The sequence below is a fragment of the Lissotriton vulgaris genome, chromosome 1_1 (genome assembly GCF_964263255.1).
Source record: "Lissotriton vulgaris chromosome 1_1, aLisVul1.2, whole genome shotgun sequence".
Classification (NCBI taxonomy): Eukaryota; Metazoa; Chordata; class Amphibia; order Caudata; family Salamandridae; genus Lissotriton; species Lissotriton vulgaris.
Genome location: NC_141685.1, coordinates 255,762,445 through 255,776,677, shown reverse-complemented (window position 1 = coordinate 255,776,677; position 14,233 = coordinate 255,762,445). Strand labels below are relative to the sequence as shown.

The window sequence follows — 14,233 nt, the reverse complement described above, 5'->3', positions numbered from 1 at the left end:
TGCCAAGGAGCTGACAACATTTTGAAACCCCTAAGGCCAGCTTTGGGAAAATTCGACCAACCTCGCAACCCGTGGGAGGATGTCTCGGTAGACATTTTGGGACCTGTGTTGGACAACCAGGGAATGCCGAAATATGTATGTGTCATAGTGGATAAATACTCCAAGTGGCCTGAGGTTCACATCCAAGAGGAAATTCACTCTAAAACGGTGATAAAGTTTCTCACTCGATTTTCCTGAGAGAAGGGATCCCGAGAACGATCCTGAGTGACAACGGCCCGCAATTCACCTCCGAGAAGTGGTACAAGTACATGGAAAGGAATGGGATCAAAACCAAGCACACTTCCATATACCACCCTTTGAGCAACGGACAGGTAGAAAGATTCAATCGGGTCATCATGGGGTCCATGCAAGCGGCCATCATGAAGGGCAAGGACTGGGAAAAGGAGATCATGCTCATGATCTGGGCTTACCGGATTACCCCCACATCAACAGGGTACAGCCCATTCCAGATCCTGAGAGGCAGGCACCCCTTCACCAAAGACAATGTGGTTTGGAGGGAAAAGACCATCACCAGCAAATGGTCTCCGGCAGTGGTTCAACACAACGTAGAGAAGGCTCAGAAAGTATATACTGAACATTATAATCGGAGAAAAAGCGTGAAAGAGGCAGCCCTTGAAATAGGGGAGTGGGTGAGAGTCAAACTGGCGGTGCTAAAAAAGAAAGGAGAGAGCAAGTACAGTCCACCTCTGCAAGTGGTAGAAGTATACGACAGAGCAGCGTTACTCAGCGACGGGAATGTGTGGTCCCAAGATCGCATGGCAAAAATCAACAAGATCCTACAGTGGCCTACGGAGGAAGGAAGAGCCCTACAAGATCAAGGAGCAAGAGGATGTGAAGGAGTCACTGCAGCAGGTGAAGAATGCCGAAGAGAAGAGGGATCTTATGAGGATGGGAGAGATCAAGATATGCCCGTTGTAGAGGAAACACAGATTGAGAAGATGGTGACTCCGGAAAGAGCAGAGCAGAGTCCTCAGAGTCCTCAGAGAGTATGGTGAGCCCTGCTGAGAACTGCACTCGAGAAGTCTCCACGCCGGTAAGACGCACACGCGTGGGCAGAGTGGTAGTCAAACCCCATCGTTTCAGAGACTTTGAACTGGGTGTGGCTAAGTCGTGAGGACTTGGTGAACTCATTTAAATGTGTGTAAAAAGGGGAGATATGTAGAGTTGCGCTCTAGTCTTCGTGGGTTGCGTCATGACGCAACACGCGAATCACGGAGCGATTGCGCATGCGTGCTAGTATAGTGGACTGTCGGCGCGAAAGGACGCTCGGCGCTCTGGTCTGCCTCCTTACTGTAAATTGCTACGCCAAAAGGAGAAACTTTACAATAGCGCCGAATAAGAACTCGTTTCCATGTCCCTTTTTGAGTCTCGCTTGCGCTGTGCTTGATAAATCTAGTGTATTTAATATAAATCTTAAAAGGTGCTTGCATCACGCCCTCGGCTTTCATTGGTTGGACTGCTTGCCACTTTTCCTCTGTTTCTATTGGCTGTAGCATACTATTTCCTGTTTTTCCTCTCATGTGTTTCTCTTATCAGTTCATGGTTTTCACTCCATGCTGTAACTTTCATTTCATCCAAGAGGCTTGGAACAACAGTGAAAGGCGGGCTGGGGGCCGTCAGCTGCTTGTCAGATGCATGTGTGATCCTGCACACCGGAAGTGTCAGGAGCTGCAGCAATGCTGCTGGTGTCCTGACCATGCAGGTCCGCCCTCTATGCTGCTGAAAGATTAGCATGGTGCACACTGAGACCCGCCTTAAAGTGTCTCCGGAAAATGAAGTTTTGTTATCTGCCTGAAGCGCATGATAGCTTGCTTTTATGGTATGTCTATTAAAATGCCAAATAAATGCTCTCGTTTCATCTGTGCATGCGTACAACTGCAAGGCAGTCCCTGGAGGCGGCCCAGTCCTCCAATCTAGGTCTTTTGTACAATGCACTGTTGGTGATCATTAGGATCCTTTAGATATTATAATAATTACTTTTAAACCACAGTGAGACCTCACAGAATAACATACTAGAAAACAACTTCTCACTTTCCGAGCAGGTAGGGGATGTAGCTCAGTGGTAGAGCGCATGCTTTGCATGTATGAGGCCCCGGGTTCAATCCCCGGCATCTCCACTCTTTTATGTTTTCATACTACATGTGCTATTTTCTAAAATAATACAACAAATACATGTTTTCCCCTTCTCTTGCTCCCTTTAGACTTTTTTTTCAAAATAGATTTCCATGGGATGAGGAAACACATAATTTTAGATACGTGTGAGCAGCTCAGATCCTTGCAAATCTCTTCCCCAAACTGCTCAAATGCCCCAAAGACAGGAACTGAAAAATACATAAAATAAGATTTTACCGAGAGCATGGTAAGACTTAAAACGGTATGCTATGGTCGGGATTTATTCGTTAGTCTTTCTTCTAGCTCTATCTTCCTGGGTAGAAGACCTGTAATGCTGCACTTGAATGTGAGTCAGGCAGGAAACTCGCACGAGACCTTTCCGGGTATCTTTTCACACTTCCCCCTTTTCAGCCTCTGGTGTACTTTAAATTAATTGAAATAATTTTATTTCCAATGAATTCAAAATATATGAGGCATTCACGACAAGTTTATATGAAAGAAAATGTTATTCATTTGTTCAGCTAAATAACAAAATGAAATCATTCCATTTAGACAAGAACCATTAAAAAAAAGGACATATTTACTATTCCATTTCTGCATACTGCATGAATGGCTTGTAATGATGTATAAATGTCCCCCACACAGTGCTCAGAGACTTCTTGCGTTCAGGACAGCTTTATTTCATCCAAGTACAACTACAATGCATATAGAGCGCCGAGCGTCTAACTAGCTGATGCTCCGGTCGCCAACTGCCGTTCTTTCCTTTCGCGCTCTTACTTTTCCCCGTCCTGCGCATGCGCGCGTGCCTCGCTCTCGTCTATGGCGTGACGTGTCATCGCGTTCACGCTCGTAGACTAGAGCGCAACACCACATATCTCCCCCCTTTGGCACACTGAATTATAGCAGTTCTGTAGTCCAACTCTAATGTCCACTCATATCAAAGTCTCTATATTTTGAGGGCAAGGTGACAGTTCTGCCCATGCGGGTGCGTCTTACCAGGTTGCTCTCTTCAACATCGCTTCCTCCAGGAAACCTCTCAGTGTCTCTCTGATCCTCTCTCTCACCATCTGCAGCTGGGATAGCGTGGCCTCCCGCTAACTCTGCTGTCTGCGCTTCCTTTTCTCCTCCTTCTTCTCTGTCCTCTGAGGCTTCACTCTGGCCTTCCCCGCTTGTGGACGTCTCTTCTTCTCCTCCTATACGTATTTCCTCTTCCTCTGACTTGGGCCACCTTACGATCCTATTGACTCTCGCCATTCGATCTTGGGACCACACCTTGCCATCGCTGAGTAGGGCAGCTCTGCCTCGCACCTCTTTGACTTGTAAGGGTTGGCTATACTTGCTCTCTCCTTTCTTTTGCAGGGTGGGAAGTTTGACTCTGACCCATTCTCCCTCCTCCAGCGCGGTTTCTTTAGTGTTGCGCCGCTTGTCGTAATGAGCTACATACACCTTTTGAGCCTTTTCAAGGTTGTGCTGCACCACTGCTGGGGACCATTTGCTGGTTACAGTTTTTTCTCTCCACACCACATTGTCCCGGGTGAACGGAAGGCGGCCTCTCAGAATTTGGAAGGGGCTATATCCTACCACCGTGGGGGTGATCCTGTACGCCCACAACATGCTCTGTACTTCTGCCTCCCAGTCTTTCCCTTGTATGATGGCTGCTTGTATTGAGCCCATGAGTACGCGGTTAAACCGCTCCACTTGGCCGTTACACGCTGGGTGGTAGATTGCTGTGTGTTTCGATTTGATTCCATTCCTCTTCATGAATCGGGTCCATTTGTCTGAGACGAACTGAGGTCCGTTGTCACTAAGTATAGTCTTTGGTATTCCTTCCCTTAAGAACAGGGAAGTTAAGAACTTCAACACTGTTTCGGTGTCCATGGACTCTTGTACATCCACCTCCGGCCATTTGGAATATTTGTCGATGGCCACACATAGAAATTTATTTATTCCTCTGTTGTCCAGCACTGGTCCCAGGAGGTCAACTGCTAGGTCTTCCCAGGGGTTCTGGGGGTTCTCGAATTTCCCTAGCACTGGTCTGAGAGGTCGGAGTATTTTGTCCGATCCTTGGCATTGTTCACATTCCCTCACCTGCCTTTCTATTTGGGCATCCATGCCCGGCCACCAATACATTTGTTTCACTCGGGCTTTTGTCTTTACGATGCCTAGGTGTCCTTCATGCAGTTGGTTCAACAATGTCGGTATCAGGGTTTCGGGTGGAATGACTCTCTCGCCTCTGTACAGGAAGACTCCCGAGTCGCTTAAGGACAGTTCCTCCCGAATTTCATAGAACTTCCTCACCTCCGCAGTGAGCCTCCGTTTGTCCGGCCAACCTGACGTGAGGTGTTGTTTGACTTCTGACTTCTCCAAGTCTTGCTCATAGGCTGCTGCCCAATCTTGACTGCTTATCATCATCTCATTGTCAGCCATGCTTGTTACCATCTCGTCCATGTCCGGTGTAGTTGCCGGAGCATCCTCCATGACGGAAGCTCTACTGAGGTAGTCAGCCACCCTGTTCTGCGTTCCTGGTAGGTATTCGACATCATACGTGTAGTCCAATAATTTGAGCGTCATTTTTGCAATGCGCGGGGTGGCAGTGTCATGGCCTGAAGACGTCAGGACCTTGACCAATGGCTTGTGGTCCGTTTGGAGTTTGAACCTGGTGCCCCATATAAATTGCCTGAATTTGCACATTGCCCATGTGACCGCCAACATCTCTTTCTCAATGACGCTATATCTTTGTTGCGTGGGAGAGAGAGCTCGTGAAGCAAAACTGATAGTCTCTACTGAGCCATCCGCCCTCTCCTGTGCTAGCACCGCTCCCAGGCCTTTGTCACTGGCATCCGTGGTCAGGATGGTGCTGCCTGAGGGGTCGTAGCCCTGCAAAGGAATGGCCTCACTGATGTCTTTTTTCACCGTTTCAAATTCACTTTGAGCTTCAGTGTCCCAGTCGAACTTTGACTTATCTCGGATGAGCAGGCGCATCCTGTGCGTTTTGGTGGCAAAGTATCTCACAAATTTACTATAGTACTCGGCCATACCGAGAAACGACCGTACCTCTTCTTTGGTTCTCGGGGCCCTGGCTTCCTTGATGGCTCTCACGTTCTGTCCTTTGGGAGATATGCCGTGAGTCCCTATCTCGTGTCCCAAGTAGGTGACCGATGACATCCCTATTTTGCATTTGCTCCATTCCGCTGTGAGGCCTTTGTCTTGCAGCACGGTGAGGACCTTGGTCAGCTTTCCGTCGTGATCTTCCAGGTTGGACCCCATTACTAGGATGTCATCTTGAAAATACTGTACTCCTGGTATATCTTTGAATAATCGATGCATCAACTTTTGGAAGACCGCGGCTGACGATGCCAGGCCAAAAGGCATGCGGCGGAATTGGTAGCACCCAAAGGGCGTGATGAAGGAGGTGTATTTTCTGCTTGTGGGATGCAGGTCGATTTGGTGGTACGCAGACGTGAGATCAATAGTGGAGAAATGGGTGATGCCTCTTGTTCTCGCTAACATTTCCTCAATTCTAGGGAGAGGGAACTTTTCCACCACGAGGCACTTATTGAGTTCCCGGAGGTCCACACATAGACGGACTTTGCCATTGGGCTTCTTGGCTACAACCAGGGGGGCCAACCACTCTGAACTGTCTATTGGCTCTATAATGCCCTGTCCTTCCAGCCTCTGAAGTTCCTGTTGTACAGCTCCAATTGTGGAAATGGGGATGTTCCTGACCTTGTGGGACACCGGTGTCGCACATTCCTTGAGCATTATCTTGTGGACAAATTTGTCCAATTTCCCTACTGTTCCGTCGAAAACCTTGGGGTAGGTTAGTTTCCAATCTTCATCATCGGTAGTTCGCAGTTCTTCTGTTAGGAGGATTTGTTCCTTGCCGCCAGGATCCAATTTGATTCCTAGGTCTCCTGCATCTCTCCACCCGAGTACAGAGGGGCCTCTTTCTGCCACATACAATTTGCAGGTTGCCGTTCTTCCTCTGAATTCGAACTTCAATGGCCGAAAGCCTATCATGGGAATGGTGTTTTCGGTGTAGGAGATGGCACGAATGTCCGGTGGGCGTAGATCAGGCCCTACTACGGGTACAAAGTCTCCTTCCCATATGGACCGTTGCACTATCGTCCAGGGAGATCCGGAGTCAACGGCCACGTGCACTTTGACTCCGCCGATGAACATGTCCGTGCGTGGTTTGTCCGTGCGTTTTTCTGTTACTTCAAGTACCTGGCCTTCTATACATAGTACCATGTCGCCGTCTTCCAGATCGTCCTCCGTACCGATTTCTGACGGTACTGATTCCACACACTTTACTGTGGATCTCTTCCCCTTTTTGCGGCATAATTTCTCAAAATGGCCGACCAGGCCGCAGAACGCGCATCTGGCACGAAACGCCGGGCAACGTTTGTCCTGTGCCGAGTGGGCTGTGCTCCCGCACCTGTAGCATGAAAACTTGCTGTCTGTGGACGGTCATCCCATTTGCTTCGCTGCCCATCTGGGTTCCTGCTTCTGGTCTCCGTAAGATCCTTTTTGCTTGTGTGTGGTCGAGGCCTCATCGATCTTGTTGACCATCTGCTTCTGTGTGCTTTCTCGTTTGGCTGCGTCTGCACAGCGCTTTGACATCTCGGCTTTCTTTACCATGGCTATGACGTCCTTGAGCGACGTCTCGCTCTGTGCCCATAGTTTGTCCTGGACTGATTTATTGGTAGTATGCATTACTATCTGGTCCTTTATATACTCATCTTGTAGCGTTCCATACTTGCACGTGATGGCCAGACGCCGTAGTGCGGCCACGTAGTCATCTATTGATTCCCCTGCTTCCTGTTTCCTTTGCTGGAAATTGTAACGGTCTATAGATACACACACGGCTGGGCGAAAGTGGTTATCTAGGTCTTCTAGCGCATTCTTGAAGACGTCGTCCTCTGTTGCGTCACGTTCCTTGGGCACTATGTTGGCAAACACCCTCACCCCTTCCGGACCCAGGTTGTGGTGTAACAATCTTTTCTTCCGTGCTGGGGCGTATGGTTGCCCATTCTCGTCCTCTAGCGCTTCTATGTAATTCCTGAAGTATTCCCTCCAGTCTTCCCACTTCATTTGGGGTTCGCCTGGTCTGGGTAGGAAAGGGATGGGAGCCATCAATGCGGAGGACTGGTTTGCCATCCTAGGTTCTTCCTTGGGTTCTTCTTCTTGGGCCCTAGGGCTATTGGGCGCACTGGAGGCTTCTGCTCCACCTGCGGCGTCTCCTTGGCTCCTGGGGCTGCCTGGGGTGTTATCCCCTGTCCCTCGCTGTGGGTTGGAGGACTGCGCGCCCTCCTCTGGATTCTGGACAGTTCCTTTAGTTGCCAGTGTGCTGGCTGAGGAACCCCTCGCCTCCGGGACAGCACTGACCTGTGAGGTGGTCTGCGACTGGTCCTCTGCCGAGTAGTGGGGGTGCGCTGCTGCCACGCTCTATGCTTCTGCGTTGGTGCTGCTTCCGTGCGCTGCTCTCTGGAGCTGGGGTGGTCTCTTGATGTTTAGGATCAACTCCCAGTCGACTGTGTGTGGACGGTGGGGTGATCCCAGTCCTCGTCGCCACTGTAATGATGTATAAATGTCCCCCACACAGTGCTCAGAGACTTCTTGCGTTCAGGACAGCTTTATTTCATCCAAGTACAACTACAATGCATATAGAGCGCCGAGCGTCTAACTAGCTGATGCTCCGGTCGCCAACTGCCGTTCTCTCCTTTCGCGCTCTTACTTTTCCCCGTCCTGCGCATGCGCGCGTGCCTCGCTCTCGTCTATGGCGTGACGCGTCATCGCGTTCACGCTCGTAGACTAGAGCGCAACACCACATGGCTTTGTTGAGAACATTGATCACGGTAATACTGTGTCCAAAAATAGAGCAAATAAACATTGGGAACTCCTAAAGGTCTGGACGTGCCTCCTTAATCAATGATAGGTTTAGGCATTTAGTAAGTCATCATGCCTGCAGACTGTCACTTAGCTTAGCACTGTGTCCATTCATCCACTCACTCCTGGCAATGTTTACCCGAAGACTTGTTTTTAAAAAAAATACTTTATTTAGCATTTTTAGTTGCAATTACAGTAGAGCACTGGGAACAGAGAAGAACGATGCTATAAGTACTAGCAGGCATAAATGTATCTTTCCCATGACATTTTTAACAATATTGTGGTGCTTACACGTCGCCCCAACGTAAGTTCCTCAAATCCGAGGGGGCGTGGCTAACAGCCGGGCATGGCAGATGTGAGCTGAGCTTGCTCCGTCTAAAGCCATGGAAATAAGCTATTTATTCCTGTACGAACCGATGCTGAATCCCCCACACCTACACCCAAATGAAGAGAAGAGGACACGGGCAGCGTACAATGGCATTTGTGGGTTCCAACAGCAGCGGACGTCCACACCCGGCATTCCCCGGCGGGTGGGCGGTCCTAGTATCGCATTGGAAGCCGCGGCCCACAGCCGGGCGAAGCTTGCTTCCGGGAAGCGGCATCCGAGATCTGCCCGGGAACGAACGGACGGCACGCGAGGGAGGCAGGCGCGGAGCAGATAAGAAGGGATCTCCTTGGGCTCTGCAAGACATAGCACACCACGACAGGAGTTGGGAGAGAGGATTAACCAACCTGTGGAGGGCAGCCCGGTTTGCACGGAGGGAGGAGGAAAGAAACCGGGAGTGCGGCGTTGAGTGAGTACACTGTCCGGAGCGCCGAGACCAGAGGGGAGCTGCCCAGTATAGCCCCATCAGTGCTGGAGGACACCGGCTGCGCGTTCTGGGACCCTGCGGGAGTCTCAGCACTGCATCCCCGAGAGCACTAACGGCCGCCATTTTGTGAATTGGGCTCGGGAGCGGGCTGGAGCCATGGGACACTGAAGACAGAACCGGCACTAGACCAGCTATCGGTCGAGTTACAAAGGCTCTGCAACTGCGCTGTAAGTGACTTTTTTTCTTACTACCGGGAAACCCTATCCAATATTCCCGAGAGAGGAGTGCCTGAGGTGGTCACAAGCCGGGGGCAGGACGCACACACGTCGCACCACAGATAGAAGAGACCAACACGGAATTGGAGAGTGGTGGGGAGCGTCACAGGGTCCCGGGGCGGTGCAGCGGCGCGGGAGAGCCCAGCCATATTGAGGAGGGGTACGGCTGGCACACCAGAGTGGGTCGCAATATGGTACGGAACAAAAACCGGCAGCCGGATCCAACAGCGCATGCCACGTTGCGCTCCGCTGGCTCTTAGGACCCTCTGGCTTCCTCCAATAACGAAATAATCCCACCAACGGGCATGGATGCGCAAGAGGCAAAGCTGGACTTGATCCTGACTGAAATCAGGGCCTCAAGAGAAGCACTGGAGACCCGAATGGACACGATGTCTACCGGGTTGTCCCTCATGAAGGCTGATCACAAAAAACTGGCAGAAAAGGTCACTGAACACAAACTAGCATTGGATGACCTAATCCCACAGACAACGGAAAACTCTACGAAACTGGAGGAACTGGAACGACAGATCAAAGGATTGCGGGATAGAGTGGACGACGCAGAGGGACGCTCACGCCGCAACAATGTACGCATCCTAGGCGTTCCGGAACGCAGCGAGGGTACTAACCCAACACAGTTTGTGGAAGACTGGCTAAAAACAATTGTGGCCCCTGAGGACCTCACCCCGCTGTATAGTGTGGAACGAGCACACAGAGTGCCCCCAAGGCCGCCCAGACCGGGTGCTCCTCCACGTCCCCTGATAGCTCGCCTCCTACACTACAAAGACAGCAACGCAGTCCTAAAGGCGGCGAGGGTGAAGGCCCCGATACGATACGAAAACAGGACGTGTCGATATACCCGGATTTCACCCCGGCTGTTCAGAAGGCAAGATCCTCCTTCCTGGGTGTGAAGCGGACACTGCGGGATCGCAATATGAAATATGCACTGTTCTTTCCGGCACGCCTCAAAGTTATACATGAGCACACAACCTATTTTTTTGACACCCCGGAGGAGGCATCTGAGTGGATTGAAGTGGCGCTTACACCGAACTCATCGCAGGACCCTCTGATGAAAGCCGTGGACGAGGGAGCATCTGGCAGATCGGATACACGGCCGGACCTGAGGGGAGCCATAGAAAGGGAGACTAACGTGAATGGAACTCGCACACCGGCCGGAGGGAGTGGAGCACCGGAAACGGCGCTGCTGACAACGAACGCTCTGGCGGCCCATGATGCTCGAACCGGAACGGACACAAACAGTAAAGGAAGCTCGCGCACAGCAGCATCGGAATCAGACACTAGTTTACAATTATTTCCACGCATTACAGCGCAGATGGCAAACGTCTTTTGATGTGCTGCTTCGAAGACAAAGGGTGGTAATGTATGAAAATGACTGTTAGAATTATTGCAGAGGGGGTATGCAGCAAAGGTTCTATGTTGTTAACAGGGCGGAACGCAGAGACTTCCGTAAACAGATACTGGGACAGAGCGAAGGGGCTCACCCCCCAGGCGAAGGCAACATTGAATTGTATTCTTACCCACGTTGGGTTCTGTTGTTTGGTCCTCGACAGTTTATAGGAGGGGACCTTAAGGTTGGGAAGTTATGCACAGGGGTAGCACATGCAATGTATAGCACATCGACATACAAGCTAGAGATGACGGCAATGTCACACGAAACAAGTACTCACCGTCATGATAACTCCTAACACACATAAACTCTGCACCTGGAATGTGAGGGGTATGGGTTTGGTGCATAAAAGGCACAGAATATTGGCTCAGCTGCACTGGCGTCAGATAGCAATAGCGTGTCTGCAGGAGACCCATTTAAATGGTGCGGAGGGCTTCAAGTTGGCCAGAAAATGGAAGGGTCAGTTATACGCCACAGATTACTCAGCGTTTTCCCGAGGGGCGGCCATCTGGATAAAGAATTTGGTCCCATTTAAAAAATTGGAGCAAAGGGTGGATAGAGAGGGGAGATATGTGTTCGTAAAAGGGTTACTGGATGGCTCCTTCGTAGTGTTAGGCTGTATTTATGCTCCCAATACGGACCAGTCGAAATTCTTTGATACTGTCAGTGGGGTGCTGTCAGACTGGTCGGAGCATGCCTGGATAATCGGTGGTGACTGCAATGCGGTACTAGATCTGTACCTCGACAAGTCTTAAAATTTGGATTTTTCTCAATTTAGTAGTCTTAAAGTTAGGACTCCTAAATGCCTTCTGTGAATACCGAAAGTCCTAAAATTACGATTTTTCTCAATTTAGTAGTAGTAAAGTTAGGACTACTAACTTTAGGACTCCTAAATGCCTACTGTGAATACCGAAAGTCCTAAAATTAGGATTTTTCTCAATTTAGTAGTAGTAACGTTAGGAGTCCTAACTTTACTACTACTAAATTGAGAAAAATCCTAATTTTAAGACTTTCGGCATTCACAGAAGGCATTTAGGAGTCCTAAAGTTAGGAGTCCTAACTTCTGTGAATACCAAAATGAGTAAGTTCATTCTGTGAATACCAAAAGTAGTAAGTGCATTCTGTGAATGCCAAAAGTAGTAAGTGCAATCTGTGAATACCAAAACAGTAGTAAGTTTAGGATTGAGTCTTAAATTCATTCTGTGAATCGGGCCCACAGATTTCGAGAAGATACTTAAGTTCCCTAAAAAAGTGTCACACAACCCAAATTTTTAATTTATTCAACTAATGGTGGTGCATAGGGCATATCTCACTCCCCATAAACTACACGTTATGTTTCCAGAAACGGCGAACACGTGCCCCAGATGCAGAACAGATGATGCAAGACTACTACATATGTTATGGGACTGCCCCAAGTTAGGCTGTTATTGGGTAACAATACATAACATTTTAGCAGCTGTTGCACCGGGTAGATCTTACACATCACCGCTATACAGCTTATTGGGACTAGGACACACGGAAAAGAAAAGGAGCGCCGCTACGCGCTTCGCTGATTTGGTACTGCTATTAGTGAAAAGATCAATAACGATGCGGTGGAAATCAGCCAGACCACCGGACGTTGAGGGCTGGCATAGTGAAGTGGTGCGGTGGGGCCGGGCGGAAGGGTGGAAATGTGGAGGGAGGAGCGCAGAGGTCTTAGAAAAACACATATCTCATTAGAATGGAACACAATGCTAGCAGAATTTGAAACATGTGTTGACTCATATACGGAGTAACCATATACGGCACAGGTCTGTGTACGAGAAGGGCACATTATCATCGCATCATCTAAAGTATGCCAGTCCGGGGGATATGTGTGCACACATGTCGAGGTGTGGAGGTCGCTCTCACGATCAAGAACTTATAGGCAGATGGAGAAGGTGTTGTCGGGAGGGTTGAAATGTACAGTTGGATAGCGATATGAGACTTTGTCGTGAAGACCTATGTATGTGCGAACTTTTAAGTGCTAAGGGACAGAGGGAGGGGGGAGTTACAAATGTAAGGGAGTTCTACAAAACAAAAAAACTGTAATATACGATGTTAATAGTACAGTCGACTGTACGAATAAGACTGATTATTGATGTATCAGAGATACTATTTGCATGAGTGTATTAATAATGTTGAAATAAAGAGATTTAAAAAAAAAAGTTCCTCAAGTCCCCCATACGTAAGACATTTCAATCACATATGGAACAGAAGTGAATAACACACACAAGGCCTGCACACATCTTATCTGTAGTAACCGAACTAACAACCCACCAGAGAGGTGGGTCGTGTCATACCCAGTGTGACAACCTAGCCCACTCCAACAGGAACTATTCCATGATCTGCTTGCGCGGATGGGGTCTGTTGTTGGGCTTGCAGATACTCCCTGAAGGGACCCCATATGTCTTTGGGCCTGGAGGAGGGGGGGGGGAGCGTTGTTGCATAAAGGTCGCTGTTTGTAGAGCAAGATGCCATACTCTTTAGCCATCCTTTCACCGAGGGAGTCGTCCTGCCATCCAAGTGAATCGCCACCTCTCTTTTGGCCAGCAGAAAACTAATAGCGACAAACCTGCGTGCAGCAGGGGAACTATGCAACGTATCCCAACAATGCAATCTCAGGCAACGGGGTCATAGGTACCTTGATTATTTCATTCACTTTCCCATAAATGGCCACCCAATATGCTTGCACGTTCGGACAAGTCCAAGCCAAGTGGGCAAAATCGGCATGTGGGGAGCGGCACCTGGTGCAGTGATGCGTCCTAGCAGGGTCTATTCTATGCAGTCTGGCCGGGGTGATGTACATCCTACGTAGAAAATTAAAGTGAAGCAAAGTGTGTCTGCTGTTGAGGGAGATCCTGTCGGTGACCACACAGCAGGCGTCCCATTGTTCGTCCGAAATCGGACCACCCAAATCCTCCTCCCAGGCTTTGCATGCTTTATCCTTATTGATCGGCATAATAGCTGCGCATGACTTATAGAGTTGGGACACAACGCATACCCCTCTTTTGCTGCCAATTACCTTAGAGAGTGGGGGGAAGGAAGGGGGCTCTAAAGCATAGTCTGGAAAGGTAGCCTGCAGGGCTGAGCGAATACGTGAAAGGACGAATCTGTCCATGAAGGTGGCGTCAGGGAAGAGGGCTTCATCATCCGGGTCAAAGATATGTCCACGTGGGAATAGGTCACCCATCCTCACGTTGCCAAATTTGAAACAGGTCTTCTGTATCAGCTTTTCGTTAGTTATGGGGATCAATTTAGGGTTTGGGAGAGGGAGATCTGAGGAAAAGAGTAGCGGAGTGTGCGTGATGCGACACAGTTGGTTCCAAACCCAACTGGTGGTCGAGGCAGGTTAGATATCTTTGGGGTCTCTGGGGAAGCCCCTCGGTATAATTGCCACAAGTTTGTCCGGTAGGACCAAGTCTGATTCCGGTCAGAGGTATGGGATTCTGGCGTCCGGGTGATACCATGCCTGAGCAAAACTGCACTGCGCAGCTAATTAGTACAACCTAAGATCAGGTACCCCGAACCCGCCTCTGTCGCAGGGGAGAGTCATCACTCTCTAGCTAACTTTAGGGCGTCCCCCCATACCAGGCTTATCAAATGGGACTGCAGAGTCAAAAATAATTTTTGGGTGAGTGGGATAGGGATGTTTTGGAATA

At 49.5% G+C, this 14,233-nt stretch overlaps 1 non-coding gene across 1 annotated transcript; it reads left to right on the top strand.

The window, feature by feature from the left end:
- The first annotated feature begins 2,105 nt into the window (after positions 1 to 2,105).
- TRNAA-UGC (transfer RNA alanine (anticodon UGC)) lies at positions 2,106 to 2,177 on the top strand. Its single transcript has one exon. It is a non-coding gene; the product is annotated as a tRNA-Ala (tRNA).
- The last annotated feature ends 12,056 nt before the right edge of the window (positions 2,178 to 14,233 follow it).